Genomic DNA, 14968 nt, shown 5'->3' with positions numbered 1-14968 from the left:
AAAGGACAAAGTCTACTCACAGAAACCTGCAACAGTCGTTCAATTAAGGGCAACCATTGAACATGAATGTACGAATATCCCAAGGGAATTGTTCCATGATGTGTGCCGTTCCATCGCTTCGCGTTGTCAGCAGTGTCTGGAGCAGAACGGACATCAGTTTGAGAACATGCGATAACAAGACAATAGAATGATATTTGTAAATTCTTTTACACGTTGAAAGTTATTCGAATTATAATAAACCCCAAATTTACAATTATTTAAGGTGTGTATACATTTTTTGGGGACACGCTGTATATATATATATATATATATATATATATATATATATATATAATATATATATATATATATATATATATATATATATATATGTATATACATATATATATACGTACAAAACACTATGTGTTATTCTGTATTGGCTCGAATGGAAAAATGTGTCGCTCAAGAGCGACTTCAGTTCGAACGATTTTCATGATATTCCATATTTAGATGCTTTTATTAAATTCATTCAGTTGTTAAACATAAAGAAATCTCGGAATTAAATGGCTTTGATTTACTGTCAAGTGACTTTTGGCCAACCCTGATATATATATATATATATATATATATATATATATATATATATATATGATGATATACATATATATATATATATGATGAGATACATATATACATATTGTGTTTATGTACGCCCCTATACACAAACATATAAATACACATGTATATATATATATATATATACACGTATAAACACACACATACCCTCCCCCACATATATATAAACACACACATTCCTGTGTACTCTGCGGGACAAGCCCATTTTAGTTCAGGTTCCACCGTTAGAAGCCACTTGATGTGATCCTCACTCATCGGTATGCCGACCCGCATTGGCGAGAGAAGTTGTACACGATGGCTGAAATGAAATAACAGCCTACGTCCGTGAAATTTTGTTTCCTAGTGGGGAAAATGGTGGCCGAAACAGTTGTCATGCTTTAAATAGCTTACAAGGACGCTGTCTTGATCAAAACACAAGTTCACGATTGGTTTTCCCGCTTTAGGAATGGACACTTAAAGCATGAACACCAACTTCATTCAGGGCATCCATCGACCTCCGGAACGAATGAAAACAGGAAAATTCACGAAGTGAACTTGGATGAAAATCACCGAAAAATTGACGATCTTTTTCATATGAATGGTGTGTGTGTTGGAGTTCCTGCCAATGAATTTTCAGCGAGGAATTGCGTATGAAGAAGAGATGAAGGAAAATCTGTGCCTCGCTTGTTCACTGTAGAACTAGTCACGTATTAATGCGTATCGTGAAAGGATAAAAAAGGACGGGGTGGAAATTAAACCAGACATTTTTCCGAAGATCATCACTGGTTACGAAGGCTGCTGGTACGGAATTTACAGATGTGGAAGAGGCGAAGAAAAATAGCGTTAAAAGGCATTACTTATCAAAATTTCCAGCACAGCTTCGAACAGTGGAAATTGTCTCTGGCTGAATGTATTGTTTGAAGTGGAAAATAAGTTGTAAAACTAAGTGAATAAAATAGTATTGTAAAATTTCGGTTTCTTTTGGGTACCCACTCATGCATATATACATACATGCATACATACATGCTCGGAAGCTTGAAGAAGACACTAGAATTGACACGAAGCGCAGCCTCTCTTGGGCACAAGACAACTACATCACACTTTAAAGGCTATGCGTTTGCAATACAGGAAAAGGAGATTGCTACAAAGTACCTGGTGAACAAGAGGGACAGTGACGCTCTTGTACTCCCAAAGTACAACTGCATGTGTAGGCCATGTCATGATTCTGTGGAAGACATCACGCATATGATTAGCAGCTGTCCTGAAATGTCGTCACCGTACGACTTCCATATACGGCTCGACGTTGCCGCTAAAATAATTTACAATACCATCCGCAAAAAGGACTGTCCTGAAATAAACTTAGAAAATCCCTTTGTTATGGAATATAGTCATAAACACAAACTCAAGGAATACTGGTGGAATATTCCCATCAAAACTGCTGTCAAATGTAAACGCAACAGGCCGGATATTGTTGTTTGGGACTGAAGGGCAAAGATATGTACCGTCAGGGAGGTCAGCTGCTCTACAGATATAAATATGATTTCGAAAATCAAAGTAAAATAGGATATCTATGGACAACTGCTTCGAAACCTCCAGCTTTTATTACATATCCAGACTATGATTTCATATTCATAACAATAATAATTGGAGCACTAAGTTTTGTTAGTAAATGCTTAAAGAAGAATCTGGAGAAACTGGGATTTTCAGAAAGAGAAATCGACCGGCTGATTCGTACATTACGATGGCAATCTGTGAGTGGAACAGTAAAAACATGCAAGACTTTTCTCAAGTTTCAAATGTGAATTTGTCTGTGTTAACTACATTCCAAAAATGGAGCTTTCTACCTTTGTTGAAAACCGGTTGGTTCTTCAGTTTTCTATTTTAGGCAAAAGGCCCGACATTTTGTTGGGAGGGGGCCAGTCGATTACATCAACCCCAGTATGCAAGTGGTACTTAATTTATCAAGCCAGGAAGGATGAAAAGCAAAGTTGACCTCGGCGGAATTTGAATTCAGAACATAAAGACAGATGAAATATCACTAAGCGTTTCGTCCGGCGTGTTAACAATTCTGCCAGCTCACCGCCTTGGAAGATTGATAATAATTAAAAAGTTAGACGAGACATATACATGTATACACGCGCACGCACACATATGTATATATGTATGTATGTATGTATGTATGTATGTATGTATGTATGTACATATTATTTAATGGACATTTTACACCATTAGAAAATACCGTTTTCATCCGTTGAATACATAAACCATAATCCAAGGAGATGTACATCTTCATGATTCTCCATGATCCAAAGATTTTCTACCCGACCTGATGTCTTACCATTTATGTGCCTGATTCGCTTGAATCTCGATTTATTATATATATATATATGTGTGTGTGTGCGTATGTGTTTGTATTATATGTTGTGATACAAACAGTTTCATTTGAAAAATATTTTAAGCAAATTCCTCAAGCACAAGTGCGTCTGTGTATATATATATATATATATATATATATTATATATATATATATATATATGTGACCTCGTGTGTACCGTTGGCGATTTTTTTCCTCTGTCTTCCCTTCTCTGGATCTTTCCTTCTCCTATGTTTCCGACGAAGAGATCCGCTCGAAACGTTAAACCCTCCTTCTTCCCTTCTTTCCTGAGCGTCCAATAATACATTATTTGTTCCACATCCTCGCGTTGTTGTGTTTTTTTTGTGTTTTCTTGTTTGGATTAACCTTATATATATATATATATATATATATATATATATATAGTATATGGCTCCCTGATACGTGATTTAGTAACTGACTTATTAACATATACCCTTAATTATGGAAACATCTCAGTACTTAAATGATAAATTTTGATAAATAATACAATTGAAGTGATTTTTATGAATGAAAATTAATTGAATATGAAATGTGTTGTAGGGTGCTAGAGGCAACCCCAGAGTTGAATCAATATAATTCGAATCCTTCACTGAAATGTAATGAGGCCATATACAGAAGCCTTTAGATTTATTGCCGTTGATTTAATAAACACATACAAGTTATTTTAATAACCCGCCGAGGTTCGCTACATAAACACATCACAATAAATTTGACCTTTGGCACAGTTATCAAATTTGTAATTTATATTTGAAGAATTTTAAATATTGCTTATCAAAATGTGATATCACCCGACTCATGCAAAATATTAATGTAATAATTTACCAGCCTTGTGTTCCATTCATCATTTCAATGTTTGTGAAATAATTACTAGTTAAGCACTGGGTCGATGTAATCAACTTAAACCCTTCTCCAAAATTGTTGGCCTCGTTCTAATATTTGAAAACAATATTTACTAACTTTCCCTCTTTGTTAAATGGAGCACAACAGATTTGCTTCCGAATGTATCCATCGTCACCTTAGTGATGAACATGTGTTGAAGATTCAAAAACCATCTGAAGTTTATTAAACGTAGCATTATGCCTCATCGTACATCCGTGCTCCCACTTCTACACCAATCGGGTTTAGTCCGCTTCCGTTCCATTGCAAATATTGGAATAGACCTATTCATAATTAGAAATATTCTTTTAATTTTACTAATTAAGTATTTTCAGAAACCAAACAGCCAGACAGATATTAATAAAATGTAGATTAATGAAATTTGAAAAATGGATGAAACCTACTTCATCTTAGTACCCGAAAAATGTAAAGTATTGTAAATTAGAGAGATCGTGCAAAAGATTGATTATTAAACACTCCAAAGATTAATGACTTGTGAACTTATGTAATTTCATATTCAAGTAATTAATACTTTTTCAATATGATTCCAAAGTATTTAAGATTATTTGTTTTTCTATTTTTGCCACGTACGTTTTCTTTGGACACCAAACACAGACTTGCAGCACAGGGTTTCTACAAACAACAGTGATTAATTTATACAAGGTGCACTACAGAATTTTAAAGACATTTTCTCGTGAGTTATTTAATAATATCAAGGAAAGAAAAGCACAAATCTTCTTCTCAGCAGCATCCTCTAACTTCAATGAACTTGCAACATTCCGGCCAATTTGTGGAGACCCCATGAAAATCCAGAAACGTTGTCACAGATTCCTTCATCTTAAGAAAAAGAAATTGTATCTAATCTTCTCATTCAGACTGAGAAATAGTTACATGTCGTAGGGAGCAAGCTCTAGACTTTAGGTGGGGGAGGGAGTGTCTGAGAATTATTTATTCCCATCTTTGTCAAGTAGTTGGTTACGAAAATGGAATTGTTGACTGGTGCACTGGTGTCTGGATGCAGGTGGCACCGGCTACGGTGGAACGGCTCCGCTCTTTATCAACGAAATCTCTTCTTGATCTTCATCAAACCTCACACAAAGTAATCTTTGTTGACCGTTTAGCCGGAGGGTGGCCAGTGGATATAGATGATGCCTTGCTGTCGGGAAGAAGGACCATCATAAGCTACCTGGTGCAAGAGACAGAATCAATACATGATGATGGCTTTGCTTTTCGAAACTTCCAAATCACTGTCGATAATATTACTTTTATTAATAAATTTGGATTCCATAACCGTATGGAGTCACCCATCAGATTAATGTAAATTTGTTCCCTGTATAGCTAGCCATAAAAACTAACATTAATATATTTATATATATATATATATTATATATGAGCAAAAATGCTGGAGAATCAGTATACACCACATGATAAAATTATGAAGTGAAAATATGTGGAAAAATTTTATTCTAATTGATATGATTATAATTTTTTTCTTACATATTGGTATTGTCCTTTGAAACGCGCGTAAGTATTGAATGCTCGTTTGTATTAAATCTAATTTTGAAGTAAAATCTGTTTCTCCTCCATTTTTCTATATTTGTCTATGGTATTTTTATATCTATAACGATATTTTCTACTACTATTTTTATATTCTTATTACTTACTCTGGTTGATTTTTTATGAATATGATGAATCTCTATTAGAAATCATTCTTTCTCTCTTTTGGGGCCTCTCAAAATGTTTGAACTGTTTTTTTTAAACTTATTCCTTCCCGTGTATATATATATATATGTATAAATATGTTGGTTTATAATTGTGGCAAAATGAAACCATTTTAGGGCATGGATTAAAACGATTACAGTGACCCCAGCCTTCCACACCTACTTATCACGCCGATCCGGAAAGGATGATAGTCAAAATCAACCTCAGTGGAATTAGAACTAATAACGTGAATACGGACGAAACAGCGCTAATCATTTTGCCCGGCTTCTTAATGGTTCTACCACTCCGCCACCTTCAAGTTCTTGATCTTCCCCCACCAGACATTTATCGATTTTATCCCACTGTTTGTGTTTCATAAAATGAAGACTGTGCAGCTGAGAATATGTTTTAATAAGTGTGTCCCATGCAGTTAGCGTTCCCTCCACTACATAACTGCTATGATCTTTGCCACCGCCCAACTGATACGTGTCCAATATTCCTGTATGGACATGGACTCCAGGTACTTCTTTTGTTCACACTTTCGTAAGTGTTTTGAAATCACACCAACCGTTATGATGTTCCTCTGAAATCTGAAATATAGACCGACTTATCATCAGAGTGTTATATACGATGTATCGTGCATTATATACGAGGTATCGTACATTATATATGATGTATTGTATGTTATATAAGATATATATACATATGTATATTGATTAATACATACATAGATAGACAATGATATTTATTTAAACAGATGGATAGTGTGTGAGAGAGAGAGAGAGAGAGAGAGAGAGAAATAGAGCGACAAATAGACACACAGTCAGACAGGGGGACAGTTAGAGATGTGCATATAGAAATGCAAACAGCCAGTTGTATTAGAGCTTATAGTTTACTGCATCAGATTTCTAAATTTACATATATGAATATTTATCCATGTATTTTTTTCTTACTTTTATTTGTGTGTCTGTGTGTATGTGTGTGTACATGTGTGAACAAATATGTATGTGTGTGTCTATGTTTATGCGTAAGTGTATATGTAGCGTAAAACAAGCTGTCTCACTGAAAGAATGCTATTCTAAAAAAAAAAATTATATGCAATTTTATACATACACAACACCAAATTTTCCAGTACACAAGTACACTGAAGCTGGCTTTTTTAATGACTGTTGTCATGTTGAAGAGTAGCATTTGCATATGTGCACGCAAACAAAATTCACGCGAAGCAATATAAGTGTCCATAAACCAGAAAGAACCCGGTATCAGCACACGAACACAAAATAACAAAACATGTTTACAGAGCTGTCTACTTCTTATCATAAAATAGCCATTGCTTTGACAAACCGTCCTTCATTTAATTTCTTTCTGTCTCTTCTCTCCTTCTCTCTCTCTCTTTCCCCCTCTCCTTCTCTCCCTCTCGTAGTTTGATTAAACAGTTTATCAACATTGTCATCAACGTTTCACATAGTTCAGACGAATTTTGTCATCTACGAAGCCCAGTCGTTTCCCTTCCTTTTGCTCTGCCTGGTGTATATCACTTTTCCCGCTCTCTTTATATTTGTGTGAATGTGTGTATGCGTGTGTGTGTGTGTGTATGTGTGTTTGTGTGTCTGTGTGTTTGTGTGTGTGTGTGTGTGTGTGTGTGTACTATGTTTCATTACATTGCGAAGTTATAACGTGCCTGATGACCCTCTGGACAAACAGACAAATATCCAGAGTAAGAAGAGACTATTTCGGCATAAATAAAAATATTTATATCTTCCAAGGTATTCAGTACTCTATTCTCCTGAGAGTAAACGCAAAATGTATTTGTTTGATGTGTGTGTGTGTGTGTGTTCATGTGTGTGAGAGAGAGAGAGACAGATAGAGGAGGAGGAGGAGGAAGAGGGATAAATAGAGAGACTTAGATATACAATGCGTTTGTGTTATCTGATTAAATATGACATAGCAGATCCGATAGCCTTCAAAGTTCTGCGCATGCGCGATGTTGTATCATGTCGCTGTTTTTCAAGCAATTTAAAAGTAATATTATATCTGTGATTTTCGCTATTTTACTTGTTTCAGTCATGGCAATGTGGTCACGCTGGAGCACTGCATTGAGGGGTTTCGTTGGAAATAATTACCACAGTGCTTTTTCTGGAATGTTGATCGCTTTTGCGGAAATGCTACGTTACGGGGACAGAAGTAGGACAACACCGTTTGTCAAGCGGTGGTAAGTGACAAATACAAACACAAGGACACACACTTATACACAAACACACTCGTACATACACACACACATATACGTACATATACACGAATATATATGTGTGTGTGTGTGTTTTTGTATATGTGTGTGTGTGTTTGTGTGTGCGTGTGTGTTTGTGTGTGTATGTTTGTATATGTGTGTGCTTGTTTGTGTGTGTGTGTGTGTGTGTGTGTTTGTGTGTGTATGTTTGTATATGTGTGTGCTTGTTTGTGTGTGTGTGTGTGTGTGTGTGTTTGTGTGTAGTAATAATAGGAATTTGAAGATTCAAACATATCTTATACTAAGCTCACCTGTCAAGTGCATGGCTAACAAGAATGCTTGTGGCTGAGTTTAGGATTAACCTTAGCATCGTTCTGGAAATCACGGCGATACGATGGTGGAGAAGAATTATATAAACAGAACATATATGACAAGTATGGCGAGAGAGTAGATCTGCGTTCCCTTCGTTTACAGCTGTCTGACAGTGTTTTTAGAGTCTACTGATCCTAGTTACCTGGATAATCGTACATGACGATACGTGTACTTTTGAAATTATGCCAGTGTGATATTTCCATAACAAGTTCTTTGCGGATAGCATTTCCATTTGTTGTTTTTTTTTTCAGTAAGGATAACTGCTAATATCTATCATTAATTTTATTATTATTTCCGTGAGAGTTATGAATATAATTTCCATGTTGTGTATTAGTCATTAATGCTGTTGTTGTCATGATCTAACAATGATATATCGGTACAACATACTTTAAATGCTGGCCAAAACAGATTTGATGGATTGATAGATTGTTTTTTATATTGTAAGTTTAGGGAAGCTGAGTTGAATATTGTTGGTATGGAAACCGTTTAGGAAGTCTTATACGAATTAGATGTTTGTGTCTTTGTTTGTGTATGTCTGTGTGAGATATAGAGAGAGAAGGGGAGTGAGAGAGAGGGAGAGAAAGAGAGGATGTTAACATCAAAAGGACGAAGATATAAACGTGGGCGTATATATTGAGTACAAGAAGAGAGAATAGCAAATGATGAAAGAATAATATAATCTGCTTTAAAAAATTTGCAAGAGAATGAAAAGAAAATCAAAGAATAAAACAGAGAAAAGCTAGCAGAGAATTAGAAAGAAATTTAAGAGATTTATGAAGATAAAACGAAGAAAATAAAATAATAAAGATCACAAAATGGTGAACTAAAACACAAATAAAAATGGATATTATATCCACAAAAACAACTAATCTTATCGAATTTTACAATGAAACAGAGACACAAATGTGAAAATGGAAAAGATGTAACGGTAAGAAGAAATCACGAGATGTCATCAATACAACTAATAAAGCGATTTGTTATAACAAAAGGTCATTTTTTTTAGACGTTCAAAATGGAGCGGAGAACGCAAGCTAGGAACTATAACATATTTTTGAGAATTCTCAAACGCCATCCTTGAGTTATAACGGACGTCTATGTAGATATTACAGTTGTTGGCATAAACTAATGCAAAAGAACGGACAGACATAGTTTTCAAGGTTATACATTCTCTGACTGCAAAACTGCGGTATTCCTTCATTGCAAACAACGTAAAAATAGGAACCATGCAATCCTTTCACGCGCGCGCGCACATAAACATGCATGCACACACATGCACGCAAAAGCATGCACGCACGCATTATATATAAAGAAATTTCATATGAAGTACATATCCGTGTTCTGGTTTTTTGCTTTGGATCTTTTCGGTTTGAACGGCAGTTTTTTCTAGCGTTGGCATATGAAATTGTCACCCATAATTATGACCCTAGTATCGATCTATTGCATTTCAATCTATATTAGGGTTAGGGGTGGGGGGAAGGGTATCTTTTGTTTTCACAAATGTAAATAAGCCCAATCTGTTTTTTAAACGAGGGACATAATCATACGGCACAGAATGCTTTTTAACTCAATAGACGTCATTGATTTGTTGAAATTGCAGAAATTGAAGAAAAAAAAACAACAAATATCTTACAAACTATAGAATTTTCTCAATAAAGCCAAGAGAAACAGATGTTTTATAAACACATTCTACCAGTAGGCGAAGTTTAAACATTTTGGTTACCTAGAAATTATGTTAAAAACTGCCGTTCAAACCGAAAAATCCTTTGCTTTTTTTTTACATGAAGTATTTTTTGATATTTTCATTTGATTCATTGATTATTCTTTGAAGTAATAAAATTATTAACCAAACACTAACTTTTCTGATACACAAGAGTCCCATTTTGACAAAGATATACTAACGATGACATTCGTTGCCTCATTATTTGTATCTTTTCATTTGGGACAAGTGAAGATGTATGTTATTTGTTTTTTAGTTGCGTGATTCCAACCGGTTAAGGTATATCTTTACAGATGTGCTGAGCAATGTTTCAATCGCCAAACTCATTTAGCTTTCTTCCAATCAAGTCCTCTGGCCGTAAACACATCGAGACTTCAATGCTAAGGATTTGTAATGCTAAAAGATTTGGATTTTCAATCGCGTTCATAAATGTCATGCTTCCACCGCTATTAATTAGAAGTTGTTTTGTAGTCATTTTCAAATTTATTATTTATGATAAGTGATCGAAATCGGTCATGTAGTTTGTATTGGTTAAAAAGAGTTTCCGATAAATATTTTGTAAAGTGGTATGTGTTGATGTAATATTAATGGGGTTTGTGTCTGAAATAGTGTTTGCTTTGTCTGTGTTTCTGGGTCATCGATTAATATATTACGATACTCAATACTGATTCTCATTTATTCTGCGAGTTTCTTTATCTAGTTTTTATTTATTTATTGAGTTATTTAGTTTTGCTGTGAAAATTTAAAAGTTCTGCTAAGTAGAAATGTTAATAGTGACATTCTTCATATCTGTATGTGTAATCACAGAATCCGTTTATTTTGCGTTTCGTGTATACGAAACCGACAATTCGTTTGTCTTCGGTTATGTGGAAAAAATCATCTTCTTCCTTTAGTTTTATTTGTATTGATCTTTATGTTAAATTTTAATCTACATTCGAGAAGTATGATTTTCCCAAATTCACCAGCTCCTCTGATATTTCCATTACAGAAAAAAGTATAGATAACATATCCGATGTTTAACATGTGTTTATGAATTGGTATCGATTTGTTCATAGAATGTGTCGATCATGATTTTCAAGGAGAAACCCATGGCAAGTACAATTTCTCTCTTTGAATGTGTACATAGCAATTTACCATTTGTCACTTGCTTCAACCTCTTATAAGTATGGTGTTTACCCAATCAACGACATGCCTTTATGACGCAAAAAAAAAAAACGTTTGAAGACATTACACTGCTTAAATTTGGTCGGGATGGAGATTTCGTATAGACGATTGATCGATGTCACCGTCCGGAAAATGGTTTAAAGTTAAATTATTAATATCCGGTTGTCAGTTATTACACCAAGAGTAGCTATAATTGCCGGAAAAATTAATAACAGCAGCTCAAAAGAAGGAATTCCCTTCAATACTATCTCGCTGCTTCACCTAGAATTGTTTTCTACAGTTGGTTACATTTGAAAAGTCAAAATACAAGAACTTTTGTTCTCTTAGCCCTAGAATATCATGGATGAAATTTAATTCAACTTTGGAATAGAAAAGTGTAGGATATTTGCTCAACCGGCAGCGATACGAATGTTTCGAATACAGTAGAGTGTGATTTAAACATAAACTATTTGTACATATTATTGTAGTTGGAACACTAGAAATTAATTGTACTTTCAAGGCCCAAGTTTTAAAATGGAGACAAAACAGTTGATAGCAAGTTTAATCCAAGTAATTTCCAAATGACAATGCATCTTTGCCGCCATATTATACGGTCATTTATCTTCTTACCGTAAAAATGAGATCCTCTAGACTCAATAAACTTCCTATAAGATTCTTTTGCATCTGTCTAGTTTTGTAACCATTTATTTGTTATGAAGCTGCTAAGGCGTTTGCAAACTGAAGTCGGTTGGAGATATGTCAGGAAAATACGATGAATAAAGCAAAACTTCGATTTCCAAATCAATTAAGTTTGTAAGTGTCGTTCTTGACACATGTGCATGGGCGTTTCATGATGAAAAAACAGGTCCTTTGCGAATGAACAACTCTGGCTGCATTTCGTACACCTTATAAATTTCATGTAACAATTGGCCCTATTTCTCAACTGTGATTGTTTATCCTGCATTGATGAAGTTACAATGGATAACTCCCGATGCAGCCCAACATACTCCACCCATGCACTTATTTTTAAGGAACTCAGTCTTCTGAAAATGCTTCAGTGATTTGTATTTGTCAAGTCACATTGCAAATCTTTCCTTATTGTTGATCAGTTCAATAAATGGAGCATTTTAATTTCTCGCCAACAAGATGAAGCAGATCTCGGAACGACCATTTTCCAGGTCATGTGGAACGCTAATATCCATATATTTTTTTTATTTTTACAATTCCAAACGAGTAGAGATATTTGATTTGCTTGTTCCCATTACTCTTACGATCCTATGAACAAGTATTCGAGTGTTTACATCTCTTAGCAGGTCATCCTTAAAGGCTCGATTCCTTCGTGGAAACGATTTTTAAGAATCTAGTCTCTCGCCGAAACCTCAGAAACCAATACGGTACTGAGCAAATTGTAACCATGCCTTCAACAAATGGTTGGTGGATGCCTCGGGCAGAAGCATTCCGCCCTAGTTTGTACACATAAGGAAAAATCAAACGGAAGCCATGTGTGCCCATGCTCTTGCTATGACAGAGTAGGAGCACTCCGTCGTTTACGACGACGAGGGTCCCAGCTGATACGATCATCGGAACAGCTTACTCGTAAAATTAACGTGCAAGTGGCTGAGCACTCCAGAGACACGTGTACCCTTAACGTACTTCTCAGGAAGATTCAGCGTGACACAAAGTGTGACAAGGTGGCCTTTTGAAATACAGGTACAACTAATTTTTTTCCAGCTGCGTGGACTGGATCAACGTGAAATAAAGTGTCTTGCTCAAGGAAGCGTCGCCGGGAATTGAACTCACGACATTACGATCGTGAGCCGAATACCCTAACCACTAGGCCCCGTGCCATCACGTGACATATTAATATGAACTGTAATGAAGGGGAATGTAATTTGTAAGACCTGACACCATTTAAGTATATATATGCTCAATATAAAATGCCATGGTACATTTTATCGATACCAGGAGAACTTACTCCTTTGTGGACGAGTGTGAGCACTCGAAAAGATGTCGTTTCTTTCAGGAGATCCTAATACTATTTTAAATTTGCATAGACACACGTGAAAACACACACACACACACACACACACATATATATATATACATACAATTTTACAATTAGTACAAAACAACAATGTATAATGATAAAGAAGAAGCATTGAAAGAAATATACTATAATTGTGACGGCAAAGAAAAACAAGAGAAAATATGAGAATGAAATTAAAAACAACAAACACTGAATAACAAACAACTAAAAAAACTCATGAATAATAAATTGAAGCTAAAAGAGAAAACAGATTTTCTTGAAGTAAATCAGTGAGTGTGAATGAAATATAACAATATTATGTCTGATATGATGGAAAGCAGATATTGTAAAGAAATACATTATTGATAAGAACAATTATAATAGCTGGATAAAACAGAGGGAGTAAAACGACAGCAATGATAGCAACAATAATACAATTATTATGATAGGTTGTTTTTAATGGGTATAATCATTGAAATAACGATGATGATCATGATATAAATATGATTATATATGACAATAATTTATGTTATTTATGAAAAAAAAAAAAATATCTTAAGGTAATTTTCTTAAAAACAAACAAATATATATCAATAGGAAAAGCAAGCAGAACAACAATAGAGCAATAGACAGTTTGGTTTCAAGAGGTTTTTGAAGAGACGCATTGAATACACTTCACCGGCAGAGAGAGAATTAGAAGCGAAATCAGGTAAAGAGAAGATCTATAAAATAATTAAAGTTTGTACAAAATTTCTATAATACGTGAATTATAGTTACCTTCATGCATTTCATATTATTTGTGCATTGTGGTATGATTTCAATATTTATTTTAGTGTATGAAATTTGTGATTAAACTTTTATTTTCAATGTTAAATGAATTGCTTGTTGCCTATAGAATGCGTTCTTTTACAGGTGCATGCATTCCTTGTGCAATAACCAACACGTAACGTCAACCAAATCGACTCCGATCTGCCACTGTCAAACCAGTTACTGATGCTTTAAATATCAGCAACTGATTTGTTGTATATATAAGCAGTGGGATCTTTTCGGTTTGAACGGCAGTTTTTAACATAGTTTCTAGGTAACTAAAAAATTTTAAAATTCGTATACTAGTAGAATGTGTTTATAAAACATCTTTTTCTCTTGGTTTTATTGAGAAAATTCTATAGTTTGTAAGATATTTGTTGTTTTTTTTCTTCAATTTCTGCAATTTCAACCAATCACTGACGTCTATTGAGGTAAAAAAAACATTCTGTGCCGTATGAATATGTCCCCCGTTTAAGAAACAGATTGGGTTTATTTACATTTGTGAAGAAACAAAGATACCCTTTCCCCACCACCACTCCTAACTAACCCTAACCCTAATATAGATTGAAATGCAATAGATCGATACAAGGGTAATAATTATGGGTGACAATTTCATATGACACCGCTAGAAATAACTGCCGTTCAAACCGAAAAGATCTAAGCAGTGTACTATAACCTTACTAATGTATATCTACAACTACAACAATCTATCGTATTCCGCATCATCGTTGAGAAAGTTAATATTAATCGGTTCGTTTAGACAGGGAATCCTTGATTTTCAGCGTCATTCCCAGAAGAAATTTCAGAAATTCGCAGTTTTGGTATAAACGATTGAATAATGTCCCTTGTATTAAACTTCAGCTGATGTGTTAGATGGGACAGACACCATATATAGAAGTGGAGGTATGAGATTCAATCAAATGTTAATTTAATAGTATAGAATGTAACAGTAACGACAACAATAATTTCAACGCTAGTTGAAATTCATGGACGCCTAGAGTCTCCCCAAGAACTTTGTCGTTTCCTTTCAACACTAACCCTCAATACATAGCCATAGTAGAGCTTCTGCTAACATCATTGTCAGACTGCCTGAGGTGCATGAGCGCT

At 34.8% G+C, this 14968-nt stretch overlaps 1 long non-coding RNA gene across 3 annotated transcripts in view; it reads right to left on the bottom strand.

The window, feature by feature from the left end:
• Positions 1 to 475: 475 nt before the first annotated feature.
• The window catches only part of LOC118764128, a 17366-nt gene continuing 2873 nt past the window's right edge, over positions 476 to 14968 (bottom strand). Inside the window, exons 1-3 of one of the 3 annotated variants that reach the window (XR_004999920.1) lie at positions 7837 to 7849; positions 1015 to 1019; positions 476 to 583 (exon numbers count right to left, since the gene is read on the bottom strand). This is a non-coding gene — a long non-coding RNA (uncharacterized LOC118764128). Of the gene's footprint in view, positions 584 to 747; positions 763 to 1014; positions 1020 to 7836; positions 7850 to 14968 lie in introns of those variants that run through there. The other 2 variants (XR_004999919.1, XR_004999921.1) reach the window with 2 other exon arrangements.

The sequence above is a fragment of the Octopus sinensis genome, linkage group LG7 (genome assembly GCF_006345805.1).
Source record: "Octopus sinensis linkage group LG7, ASM634580v1, whole genome shotgun sequence".
Classification (NCBI taxonomy): domain Eukaryota; kingdom Metazoa; phylum Mollusca; class Cephalopoda; order Octopoda; family Octopodidae; genus Octopus; species Octopus sinensis.
This window is presented reverse-complemented; position numbering and strand designations above follow the sequence as displayed.